This window comes from Erinaceus europaeus, chromosome 7 (assembly GCF_950295315.1).
Source record: "Erinaceus europaeus chromosome 7, mEriEur2.1, whole genome shotgun sequence".
NCBI classification, from domain to species: Eukaryota; Metazoa; Chordata; class Mammalia; order Eulipotyphla; family Erinaceidae; genus Erinaceus; species Erinaceus europaeus.
The window spans coordinates 105,984,508-105,998,758 of record NC_080168.1 but is presented as its reverse complement, the minus strand read 5'-3'; the positions used below and the strand labels follow the sequence as shown (position 1 = coordinate 105,998,758).

The window sequence follows — 14,251 nt, the reverse complement described above, 5'->3', positions numbered from 1 at the left end:
AAAAAACTGTTAACTTCCACCACGGTAAAACCTTTAATTAAATTACTTAGACACAAATCAATCCAGGCAATAGTGATCAATAATTTGAAAAGTACTGATAAAGGGAACTCATAACATAATATATAAAATAGTTAAAACAACAAGAAAAAATATTGGAGACTCGAACCAGGACAAGAGTCCAGCTAAAAGTCCTCCATAGGGTGAAACACAAAACAACGAGTTCAACATCCAAACATTAGCTAAGGAAATAATAACAGGAGTGAGTAAAGAATTTGAAAAAATTGTAATCAGAAATGCAGGAATAACAAATGAGAATATGGAAGAAAATTCTAATAATCTCATGGTTATTAGAGAGCTGAAAGCTGAAATCGCTGAGCTAAGAAGGCAACTAGCTGAACAAGCTAAAACAGTATCAGAGCAGGGCAACAAAATAGATGAACTCCAGAAAGCAGTAGAGGGCAGAGAGAATAGAATCTATGAGGCTGAAGACAGAATTAGCAAGATTGAGGATGAATTAGAGACAACTAAAAAAGAAGTAAGAGATCTCAAAAAGAGACTAAGAGATGCTGAAAACAACAACAGAGTCCTATGGGATGACTTCAAAAGAAACAATATACGCATTATTGGCTTACCAGAGGAAGAAAGAGAAGGGGAGGAAGAAAGCATTCTCCAGGCCATAATAGCTGAAAATTTCTCTAGTCTAGACAACATCAAAGACATAAAGATTCAAGAAGCCCAGAGGGTCCCAAACAGAATTAACCCAGACCTAAAGACACCAAGACATGTCATACTTAGAATGGAAAGGAATAAGGATAAAGAAAGGATCCTGAAGGCTGCAAGAGAAAAATAAGAGTCACCTACAAAGGAAAACCCATAAGATTAGCAGCAGACTTCTCCATACAAACACTACAGGCCAGAAGAGAATGGCAAGATATCTATCGAGTGCTCAATGAGAAAGGCTTTCAGCCAAGAATACTATATCCTGCTAGACTGTCATTCAGACTAGATGGAAGCATCAAAACCTTCTCAGACAAGCAACAGTTGAAGGAAGCAACCATCACCAAGCCTGCCCTGAAAGAAGTTCTGAAAGGTCTCCTATAAACAACCAGACCACCACAAATAGGACATATATCAAAACACTCTAAAACTATACAAGAATGGTGTTAAAATATCTTCAATCTTTGATATCAATAAATGTCAATGGCCTGAATTCACCTATTAAAAGACACAGAGTAGGAAGATGGATCAGAAAATACAACCCAACAATATGTTGTCTTCAGGAAACTCACCTAACTCAACAAGACAAACACAGACTTAAAGTGAAAGGATGGAAAGCTATCATACAAGCCAGTGGCCCACAAAAAAGGGCAGGAGCAGCTATTCTCATATCTGACATGATAGACTTTAAAATAGATAAGATTAAAAAAGATAGGAATGGACACTACTTAATGCTCAGAGGATCAGTCAATCAAGAGGACTTAACAATTATTAACATCTATGCACCCAATGAGAAGCCATCTAAATACATCAAACTTCTACTGAAAGAGCTACAGCAATATATTAACAGTAACACAATCATAGTAGGGGATTTCAACACCCCACTATCTCAACTTGACAGATCATCCAGGAAGAAAATCAGTAAAGACATAAGGGAGCTAAATGAAGAGATAGATAAACTAGAACTATTGGACATTTTCAGAGTCATTCATCCCAAGAAACTGAAATACACATTTTATTCAAATCCACATGGATCATTCTCAAGGATAGACCATATGTTAGGCCACAAAGACAGCATCAGCCAATTCAAGAGCACTGAAATCATCCCAAGCATCTTCTCAGACCACAGTGGAATTAAACTAACACCTAACAATCAACAAAAGATTAGTAACAGTCCCAAAATGTGGAAGCTCAACAGTACACTTCTTAACAACTTCTGGGTCAAAGAGGAAATCAAGGAAGAAATCAAAATGTTTCGAGACTTCAATGAAAATGAAGACACAAGCTATCAAAATATTTGGGACACAGCTAAAGCAGTCCTAAGAGGGAAGTTCCTAGCTATACAAGCACACATTAGGAAACAAGAAAAAGCACAAATAAAACAGCCTGATTGCACATCTTAAAGACCTCGAAGAAGAACAACAAAGGAATCCTAAAGCAACCAGAAGGACAGAAATCACTAAAGTTAGGGCAGAAATAAATAACATTGAGAATAGGAAAACCATACAAAAGATCAATGAAAGTAAATGTTGGTTCTTCGAAAGAGTAAACAAAATCGACAAACCTTTAGCCAGACTCACAAAACAAAAAAGGGAGAAGATCCAAATAAATCGGATAGTAAATGAAAGAGGAGAAATCACAACAGACACTGCAGAAATTCAACATATCATGCGAGGCTTCTATGAACAACTATATGCCACCACGCTAGAGAACCTGGAAGAAATGAATGATTTCCTAGATACCTACCAACTTCCAAAACTAAGTAAAGAGGAAGTGGATAACATGAACAGGCCCATCACAGCTAATGAAATTGAAACAGTTATCAAAAATCTTCCCAAAAATAAAAGTCCTGGACCAGATGGTTTTACAAATGAATTCTACAAAACTTTCAAAGAAGAACTAATACCTCTACTTTTAAAAGTCTTCCAGAAGATTGAAGACACTGGAATACTCCCTGCCAGCTTCTATGAAGCCAACATCACCCTGATACCAAAAGCAGACAGGGACACAACCAAAAAAGAAAACTACAGACCATATCTCAGATGAACATAGATGCGAAAATATTGAACAAAATTCTAGCCAACCGGATACAGCAGTATATCAAAAAGATTATTCATCATGACCAAGTGGGGTTTATCCCAGCCATGCAAGGTTGGTTTAATATACGTAAATCAATCAATGTGATCCACCACATCAACAAAAGCAAGACCAAAAACCACATGGTCATATCAATAGATGCAGAGAAAGCCTTTGACAAAATACAACATCCCTTTATGATCAAAACACTACAAAAAATGGGACTAGATGGAAAATTCCTCAAGATAGTGGAGTCTATATATAGCAAACCTACAGCCAACATCATACTCAATGGTGAAAAACTGGAAGCATTTCCACTCAGATCAGGTACTAGACAGGGCTGCCCACTATCACCATTACTATTCAACATAGTGTTGGAAGTTCTTGCCATAGCAATCAGGCAGGAGCAAGGAATTAAAGGCATACAAATTGGAAGAGAAGAAGTCAAACTCTCCTTATTTGCAGATGACATGATAGTATACATGGAAAAACCTAAGGAATCCAGCAAGAAGCTTTTGGAAATCATCAGGCAATACAGTAAGGTGTCAGGCTATAAAATTAACATTCAAAAGTCAGTGGCATTCCTCTATGCAAACACTAAGTTAGAAGAAATTGAAATCCAGAAATCAATTCCTTTTTCTATAGCAACAAAAACAATAAAATATCTAGGAGTAAACCTAACTAAAGAAGTGAAAGACTTGTATACTGAAAATTATGAGTCACTACTCAAAGAAATTGAAAAAGACACAAAGAAGTGGAAAGATATTCCATGTTCATGGGTTGGAAGAATTAACATCATCAAAATGAATATACTCTCCAGAGCCATCTACAAATTTAATGCTATCACCATCAAGATCCCAAGCACATTTCTTAGGAGAATAGAAAAAATGCTACAAATGTTTATCTGGAACCAGAAAAGACCTAGAATTGTCAAAACAATCTTGAGAAAAAAGAACAGAACCGGAGGCATCACACTCCCAGATCTCAAACTGTATTACAGGGCCATTGTCATCAAAACTGCTTGGTACTGGAACATGAACAGACACACTGACCAGTGGAATAGAATTGAGAGCCCAAAAATGAGGCCCCACACGTATGGACATCTAATCTTTGACAAAGGGGCCCAGACTATTACATGGGGAAAGCAGAGTCTCTTCAACAAATGGTGTTGGAAACAATGGGTTGAAACATGCAGAAGAATGAAACTGAATCACTGTATTTCACCAAATACAAAAGTAAATTCCAAGTGGATCAAGGACTTGGATGTTAGACCAGAAACTATCAGATACTTAGAGGAAAATATTGGCAGAACTTTTTTCCGCATAAATTTTAAAGACATTTTCAATGAAACGAATCCAGTTACAAGGAAGACTAAGGCAAGTATAAAACTATGGGACTACATCAAATTAAAAAGCTTCTTCACAGCAAAAGAAACCACTACCCAAATCAAGAGACCCCTCACAGAATGGGAGAAGATCTTTACATGCCATACATCAGATAAGAGTTTAATAACCAACATATATAAAGAGCTTGCCAGACTCAACAACAAGACAACAAATAACCCCATCCAAAAACGGGGGGAGGACTTGGACAGAATATTCACCACAGAAGAGATCCAAATGCCAAAAAACACATGAAAAAATGCTCCAAGTCTCTGATTGTCAGAGAAATGCAAATCAAGACAACAATGAGGTATCACTTCACTCCTGTGAGAATGTCATACATCAGAAAAGGTAACAGCAGCAAATGTTGGAGAGGGTGTGGGGTCAAAGGAACCCTCCTGCACTGCTGGTGGGAATGTCCATTGGTCCAACCTCTGTGGAGAACAGTCTGGAGAACTCTCAGAAGGCTAGAAATGGACCTACCCTATGATCCTGCAATTCCCCTCCTGGGGATATATCCTAAGGAACCCAACACATCCATCCAAAAAGATCTGTGTACACATATGTTCTTGGCAGCACAATTTGTAATAGCCAAAACCTGGAAGCAACCCAGGTGTCCAACAACAGATGAGTGGTTGAGCAAGTAGTGGTATATATACACAATGGAATACTACTCAGCTGTAAAAAATGGTGACTTCACCATTTTCAGCCGATCTTGGATGGACCTTGAAAAAATCATGTTGAGTGAAATAAGTCAGAAACTGAAGGAGTTGGGGTATGGACCGACCAGTCAACGCCCATGTTCAGCGAGGAAGCAATTACAGAAGCCAGACCTTCTACCTTCTGCAACCCTCAATGACCCTGGGTCCATGCTCCCAGAGGGATAGAGAATGGGAAAGCTACTGGGGAGGGGGTGGGATATGGAGATTGGGTGGTGGGAATTGTGTGGAATTGTACCCCTCCTACCCTATGGTTTTGTTAATTAATCCTTTCTTAAATAAAAATAAATTTAAAAAAAGAAACCTAAATAATAAAAAAATTTAAAAATTAAAAAAAAATCCGTTTGTCCACCAGATCAATGCTTTATATGCTCTTATTATATGCATTTTTTTTATTTAAGAAAGGATTAATTAACAAAACCATAGGGTAGGAGGGGTACAACTCCACACAATTTCCACCGCCCAATCTCCATATCCCACCCCCTCCCCAGTAGCTTTCCCATTCTCTATCCCTCTGGGAGCATGGACCCAGGGTCATTGAGGGTTGCAGAAGATAGAAGGTCTGGCTTCTGTAATTGCTTCCCCGCTGAACATGGGCGTTGACTGGTCGGTCCATACTCCCAGTCTGCCTCTCTCTTTCCCTAGTAGGGTGGGTCTCTGGGGAAGCTGAGCTCCAGGACATATTGGTGGGGTCTTCAATCCAGGGAAGCCTGGCTAGCATCCTGATGGCATCTGGAACCTGGTGACTGAAAAGAGAGTTAACATACAAAGCCAAACAAATTGTGGAGCAATCATCGACCCAAAGCTTGGAATAATGGAGAGAAAGTGTTAGGGAGGGTACTCACTGCAAACTCTAGTATACTTCTGCTTTCTTACTTTGGTGCCATACTCCAAACTCAGTCAATTTCTGCTTTGCGTTTCTCCTTTTTTTTTTTTTTTTACATGCATAACATTCCCCAGATTCCCATTTAACAATACAACCCCCACTATTTCATTCATCATTTTTCATGGACCTGTGTTCTCCCCACCCACCCACCCACCCCGATTTATATGCTCTTAATATTTGTCTAGACACCTCAAATACTTACCAAGTAAATAAATCTGATCTATAAATATGTGACATAAAAAAAAAAAAAGAAACTGAAGGATGAATATGGGATGATCTCACTCTTAGGCCGAAGTTGAAAAACAAGATTAGAAAAGAAAACACAAGTCGAATCTGAAATGGAATTGGAGTATTACACCAAAGTAAGACTCTGGGGTGGGTAGGTGGGTGGGGAGAATACAGGTCCATGAAAGATGATGAATGACATAGTGGGGGTTGTATTGTTAAATGGGAATCTGGGGAATGTTATGCATGTACAAACTATTGTATTTACTGTTGAATGTAAAACATTAATTCCCCAATAAAGAAATAAATTATTAAAAAAAAAGATAAGTAAATAAAAATTTAAAAAAATAGAAGAGGCTGGGCACTCATATATGACCACATCCAAGGATGTAGGCTTGCCCTGCCATGCCCACTGCAGCGGGGGAGCTCCACTAGCTGTGAAGCATGTCTGCAGTTCTCTCTCTCTTTTAATTTTTTAAAAATTATCTTTATTTATTGGATAGAGACAACCAGGTGTCAAGAGGGAAGGAGGTGATAGGGAGAGAGGCCGACACCTGCAGCCCTGCTTCACCACTTGATAAGCTTTCCCCCTGCAGGTGGGGACAGGGGCTTGAATCCGGATCCTTGAGGACTGTAACTCAACCAGGTGCGCCACCACTCAGCCTGCAGCTCTCTTTCTTTCTCTCCCTCCCCCCCACTCCTCTCTCCCTCTAAGCCAAAATGGAAAAAAAAAAAAAAAAAGAAAAAGAGAGAAAGAAAAGCACGTCATTCTGAAGGGAGTGAAATGAAAAGGATCAATAGAAATATTCTCTCATTACCCATTCTCATGTCCTGAGATATTTTAGAATAACACTTTCTTATGATCCTGTAATCTTTGGTGTCGTGTAAAATATAACATCTTTCCACAAATGGCTTGTTCTGGTGATTTCTCTGCCCCACCCACTCCCATCACCCACTTATATATCTGAATGTGGAGGTCTGTCTCATTCTTTTTAATGATTATCTGTCTTGTTTCACTGGATTTTATATTTTATATGATTTTCCCATAACTGCTTTCAGTTTTCCCCTTTTTTTTTTAAAAAAAATTTATTTATTTATTCCCTTTTGTTGCCCTTGTTGTGTTTTATTGTTGTAGTTATTATTGTTGTCATTGTTGGATAGTACAGAGAGAAATGGAGAGTGGAGGGGAAGACAGAGGGGGAGAAAAAGATAGACACCTGCAGACCTGCTTCACTCCCCTGCAGGTGGGGAGCCTGGGGCTCGAACCAGGATCCTTATGCCGGTCCTTGAGCTTTGCGCCACGTGCGCTTAACCCACTGCGCTACCACCCGACTCCCAATTTTCCCTTTAAAAAATTTTTTTTTTTTCTTATTACATATGGCAGTTTTATATGGGATTCAGACAGAGACGAGCTGGGGCTGGCAAAAGAACTCCCTTGGGTACTGTGCTGTTCTGTCATGGTGTGACCCAAGTGGAAGCCTGGCCTCCCACTGCATTGAAGGAAACTTCAGTGCTGTGATCTCTCTCTCTCTCTCTAAAGTAAGCAAATAAAGACTAATAATATGGATACTAAATAATATACATTTTTCCTCTCTCTGGCTGCTTGTCTATGTACATGTCACCTACCCCATTTCTCTAAATCTTTCTAGTCACTTAAAAGACCCTTTGATTTCAGCCCCACTCCCTTGGTGTATGGTACTCCTAAATAATTCTCTGACTCTCACACCACACTGGTGGTGTACTCTCCCTTTCTGACCTGTCTACCCCTTTATCTCCCTTGCCTGAATCATAAAAATTTACCTTTCCCTTGTGGTGGGGGAGAAACAGGCCAGAGCATCACTGTAGTATGTGCAGTGCTGGGGATTGAACCAGGAATATTAAAAAAAAAAAAAAATTAAGAGTTGGGCGGTAGCACAGTGGGTTAAGTGCACATAGCACAGAGCTCAAGGACCGGCATAAGGATCCTGGTTCAAGCCCCCGGCTCCCCACCTGCAGGGGAGTCGCTTCACAAGCAGTGAAGCAAGTCTGCAGGCATCTATCTTTCTCTCCCCATCTCTGTCTTCCCCTCCTCTCTCCACTTCTCTCTGTCCTATCTAATGACAACAACAACAATAAAACACAACAAGGGCAACAAAAGGGAATAAATAAAAAATTAAAAAAAATTTTAATAATTTATTTTCCTTTTTGTTGCCCTTACAGTTTTTATCATTGTTGTGGTTATTATTGTTGTTGTTGATGTTGTTGCTGGATAAGACAGAGAGAAATGGAGAAAGGAGGGGAAGACAGAGGGGTAGAGAAAGATAGACACCTGCAGACCTGCTTCACTGCTTGTGAACCGACCCCCCTGCAGGTGGGGAGCCGGGGGTTCAAACCAGGATCCTTACTCTGGTCCTCGAGTTTTGCACCATGTGCACTTAACCCACTGCACTACAGCTTGACCCTCTTTTTTTTTTTTTTTTTTTTTTTTTTAAGCAGAACACTGCTCGGCTATGGTGGTGGTGGGAGGAATTGAAGCTGGGACTTTGGAGTCTCAGGCATGAGAGTCTCTTTGCATAACCATTATGCTATCTAGCCCCGCCCCCACCAGAAACATTTATGAAGGGAAAAACTGAAGGCCAGGGAAATAGCTCAACTGATAGAATGTTTATAAGCTGTAGCAATAAGCATCTGTTTATATACTGTTGCTTATGCTAATATACAGATGAAATAAATTTCTGATATTGGAACTAGGTGGAAGTATGTGAACATTAAATTTAAAGCATCATTCTCAAGCCTGGGTGGTAGTACAGTGGCTAAAGCAATAGTTGTGTAAGCATGAGATCCTAAATTTGATCCAAGATACTGCTTATGCCACAGTGATGCTCTAGTTCACTCCTTCTCTCTTTACACTACGATCATCATCTCTGGCATTATGCTATTCCACTGCAGAATACTGTGCCCCAGTATAGTTCCGTAGCCCCCATGTCCACTTGGTCGATTCCAAATTATATTCCTCCATGAGGATAATTTCTGGAACCGTCCGTTCCACCCCGGTTCCATGGCTGCCAGTTCTTAGCAACATCACCCCGCCAGATATTCGTCGGGGTGCAGCATCATCTAAGTTCATTTCCCACGTCTACGCTCCACCGGACCTGCCAATATACGCGGATATCTTCGCCCACCCTGTCCAATGCTTGACGTCTCGTCACCCAATCTGGTCCCCTACGCCTACACTGAACTTCTCTGTTCCAGACTCTTGGAAACAGAGTTGGCAGTCAGCTGAGGTAAAGAACAAACACCTCATCACAGACCCTTGCAAGCGTCAACCCGGCTTTGACCTAACACGTTATGATTGGGCCCTCCTCAATCGCTACCGAACAGGCCATGGCCGGTGCGCCTCTATGTTCCATCGCTGGGGAGCCAGAGACGACCCGAACTGCCCCTGCGGCTACAGACAGACTATGACCCACATAGTCAACGACTGCCACCTCTCCAGATTCAAAGGAGGTCTCGAAACTTTACATCAGGCTCAACCTGACGCTGTTGACTGGCTACGGAAGAAGGGCAAATGCTAGAAGAAGAAGACTCTTTCTCTTTTAATTATTTTTATTTATTGGACAGAGACAGTCAGAAATTGAGAGGGAAGGGAGTGGTAGAGAGGGAGACAGACACCTGCACACTGCTTCACCACTTGTGAAGCTTCCCCCCCCCCCCCCGCAGGTGGGGACTGGGGGCTCAAACCTGGGTCCTTGCACACTGTTAACATGTGTTCAACCAGGTGTGCCACCACCCAGCCCCCTTAATTTTATATTACTTAACACATATGAAAAACCATAGAGAGGGCTGGGGATAAAACAAAAGACTCTGATGCCTGAGGCTCTGAGGTCTAGGGTTCAGTTCCCCTCCCAACCCACCCCCCACCATAAGCCAGAGCTCAGCTGTGTTCTGGTAAAACAAAACAAACAACACTACACAGAATAAAAACAACCTTAAAAACAGCTTTGCCAACACAAGTAAATATTGCTTCTTATGACCCTGATTGTCGTCTCTGCTCCCCCGAGGATGCCAGTATCCTGAATTTGGAATTTATTGTTCCCATGAAACACTTGGTCTGTTTTTTACATTTGACATAATGGTGCTTTGCCGTATGTGTTCTTCTGAGGCATCTTTCCCTCAATCTTATATTTTGCGGTGCTTCTGTGGCACTATAATATTTGAGCTAATTTCTTTGCAGTACTAAATAGCTTCTAATTATGACTGTATTACAACTTATTAGTTTTCTGGCTAATGGACATTAAAATTGCATTAATATTGCAGCTGGAGAGGTGGTGCCGTGGGTAGCATGCTGGTTCATGTGTTGTGAGGTTCTGAGTTTGATTCCTGGCAAGTGCTCTGGTTCTCTTTCTCTTACATTAATATGTAAATAAAGAAATCATTTTTTAAAAAACTTATAAAGCTGTACTGATATTTTTTCAGTTGCAAACAGTATGTGTATGGGGATTTCTCTAGGGCATTTGTCTCGGAGTAGATAGCTGACTTACAGAAGCTAATTAACTATTTGTTATATTTTATTTATTTTTCACATGAGAGAGATTGAGAAATAAAGACACACACACACACACACACACACACACACACACCCAGAGCACTGCTCAGCTCTCATTTATGGTGGTGCTGGGGATTGAACCTGGGCCCTCAGAGCTTCAGGCACAAAAAGTCTTTTGCATAACCATTATGCTGTCACTCCACCCACAGAAGTTTATTTAATATAGTTGAGTTCTGTGTCAATATTTTTCATATATCTCTTTTATTTTATTTATTTTAGATAGAGAGTAAATTGAGCAGAAAGGGGGAGGTAGGGAGAGAGAAAGAGAGATGTCTGCAACATTGCTTCACCCCTTGTGATGCTTTGCCCCTGCAGGTAGGGCGGGGGTCCTTGCATCTGATGATATATGCCTGACCCAGGTGTCAGTATTTTTGATGTCATCAGATGTTCAGTTTAGGCTTTTGCCAGCCATGTATTTGAGCACCTGCTGCTCCATGTTATCAATTTTCATTTTTGCTAGTCTACTAGGTGGAAAATGGTGTCTCAGTTTAAATGTTTTATTAAAAAATTTGTTCTTTTTTTAAGTTTTTTTTTTACTGTGAACGATATTTTATTTAGTCATTTTTGTTTACAACTCGAACTCTAGAAACTCAAAATTAACATCTTTGCCAGTGAGCTTCTTATAGACATCAGAAAAAGTTTCAACCTTGTGTTCCGCGTTGTTCTGCTGTGCCTTATCTAAGTGAACCTTTATGAGCCGGCTGCCATTTAATTTCACGCAAATTCTCTTGCCCACGATTTCACTTGGGAAGACCAAATTCTCCAGGATGGCATCATGCACAGCTGTCAGAGTACGGCTCCTGGGACGCTTTTGCTTATTTTTTGTATGACTTTTTCGACTTGGTTTACGCAGAATTCTCTGAGCAATAAAGACAACGTGTTTCCCACTGAGTTTTTTTCTCCAATTCCTGGACTAGCCAGACTTGGATTTTCTGGAAAGACTTCAGTTGAGGAACAGGAACAAAGATTATAATGGCTTTGCGACCACCGCCAACTTCAATTTCCTTGGCGGCCCTGATGTTGAGTTCCCGCAGCTGGGCCTTGAGGTTGGCCTGACGGATGTCGGATTCGAACTCGCCCAGCTTTGTGCTCGAACTGAACATGGCGTTCTCCTTGTTGAGCGCCGGCGAAGGAAGAGATTTTTTTATTTATGAGAAAGATAGGAAGAGAGAGAAATAACCAGACATCACTCTGGCACATGTGCTGCTGGAGATCGAACTCGGGACCTCATGCATGAGAATCCAAAGCTTTACCACTGTGCCACCTCCCTGGCCACTCTTTTTTGTTTTTTAAAGATTGTATTTATTTATTCATGAGAAAGATAGGTGGAGAGAAAGAGCCAGATATCACTCTGGTACATGTGCTGCCAGGGATTGAACTCAAGATCTCCTAGACCACAAATTATTATTATTATTATTACTATTATTATTATTATTATGCCTCCAGGGTTATTGCTGGGGCTTGGTGCCTGCACTACGAATTCATTGCTCCTGGAGGCTATTTTTTCCCTTTTGTTGCCCTTGTTGTTTATTGTTGTTGTTGTTGTTGTTATTGCTGTCATTGTTGTTGAATAGGAAAGATAGAAATGGAGAGAGGAGGGGAAGACAGAGGGGGAGAGAAAGATAGACACCTACAGACCTGCTTCACCACTGGTGAAGCGCCCCCCCTGCAGGTGGGAAGCCGGAGGCTTGAACTGGGATCCCTATGCTGGTCCTTATGCTTTGTGCTATGTGCACTTAACCTGCTGCGCTACTGCCCGGCCCCCTTCTTTTTTCTTTTTGGTAGAGACAGAGAGTGAAGGAGATAGGGAGAGAGAAACCTACAACACTGACTCACAACTCTTGAAGTCCTCCTGCCCCTAAGTGGGGCTGGGAGCTTGAATCCAAGTTCCTGAGTATGTAAATGTGTGTGCTCCATGTTACAGTGCACTAAGTCCTGGATTCAAGCTGCTGGTCCCCACCTGCAGGGGGAAAGCTTTGCGAATGCTGAAGCAGTGCTGCAGGTGTTTCTCTGTCTCTCTCCCTCTGCCCCACCCCCTTCCTCTTGATTTCTGGCTGTCTGTATCCAATAAATAAATATAATAATTTTTTTTTTGCCTCCAGGGTTATTGCTGGGACTCAGTGCCTGCACTTTGAATCCACTGCTCCTGGAGGCTATTTTTCCCCCTTTTGTTGCCCTTGTCGTTTAAGGTTGTGGTTATTATCATTGTTGTTGTTATTGATGTCATTGTTGGATAGGACAGAGAGAAATGGAGAGAGGAGGGGGAGGGGGAGAGAAAGACACATGCAGCCTGCTTCACCGCCTGTGAAGCGACTCCCCTGCAGGTGGGGAGTCAGGTCTGGAACCGGGATCCTTACGCTGGTCCTTGCACTTCGTGACATGTGCGCTTAACCTATTGCATTACCGCCAACCCCCATAATAATAATTTTTTACATTAAAAAATGTGTGTTCGGGAGTCGGGCAGTAGCACAGAGGGCGTGCACATGGTGCAAAACGCAAGCACCCGCGCAAGGATCCGGGTTCAAGCCCCCGGCTCCCCACCTGCAGGGGAGTCCCTTCACAGGCGGTGAAGCGGGTCTGCAGGTGTCTGTCTTTCTCTCCCCCTCTGTCTTCCCCTCCTCTCTCCATTTCTCTCTGTCCTATCTAACAACGACATCAATAACAACAACAATGAAAAAACAAGGGCAACAAAAGGGAAAATAAAAAAGTAAATAAATATTAAAAAAAACTTTTTAAAAAAAGTGTGTTCAATCTTTCCATTGTGAGTCAGCGTGAGTATTTTTTTTTTTTATTGCCACCAGAATTATTGCTGGGACTTGGTGCCAACACTATGATTCTACTGCTCCTGGTGGCCATTTTTTTTCTATTTTATTTGATGGGACAGAGAAGAAGGGAGACACAGAGAGACACTCAAAGACCTGCTTTACCGCTCATGAAGCATTCGCTCTGCAGGTGGGGAGCAGGGACTTGAACCCACGTCCTTGATCATGGTTATGTGTGCACTCAACCCAGTGTGTCACTCACTGCCTGACCCCCCCCTTGAGTATATTTTTACTGACCTTTTTCTGTTTAAGTCCCCTTTTTGCTATTGAATCATTTGCTTTTTCATTTATTTTTCTAATTGTCTTTGTAAGAATTTTCTTAAAATTAACAGTAAATCTTACTTCTTTAATAAGTGAGAGGGAGAGAGAAAGAAAGAAAGAGAGAGACCAGAGCATCTCTCTACCATATACAGTACTGGGGATCAAAGTCAGGGCCCTAGGCATGCAAATCTTGCTCCCTCCATGAGAGCTGCCTCCCCACTGGTGGTTTTCTGAAAGTTAGAAGTTTGCCTCTTCGGAGGACCTCACCGGTGTGTCCTGGAACCCCACCTCTCCAGAACCCTGTCCTACTAGGGAAAGATAGGAACAGGCTGGGGGTATGGATCGACCTGCCAATGCCCATGTCCAGTGGAGAAGCAATTACAGAAGCTAGACCTTCTACCTTCTACACCCTATAAGGATCTTTGGTCCATCCTTCCAGAGGGATAAAGAATAGGGAAGTTTCTAATGGAGGGGAGGGGATATGGAACTCTGGTGGTGGGAATTGTGTGTAATTGTACCCCTCTTATACCACTATCTTGTCAGTCATTATTAAATCACTAATAAAAAATAAATAAAAG

General features: G+C 41.4%; 1 long non-coding RNA gene and 1 pseudogene across 1 annotated transcript in view; one reads left to right on the top strand and one right to left on the bottom strand.

Annotated features, from left to right (window-relative positions):
- The window catches only part of LOC132539480 (uncharacterized), a 30,116-nt gene that overhangs the window by 5,689 nt on the left and 10,176 nt on the right, over positions 1-14,251 (top strand). The gene's annotated exons all lie outside the window — the stretch shown is intronic.
- On the bottom strand, positions 11,098-11,693 carry LOC103107861 (small ribosomal subunit protein eS7-like; annotated as a pseudogene).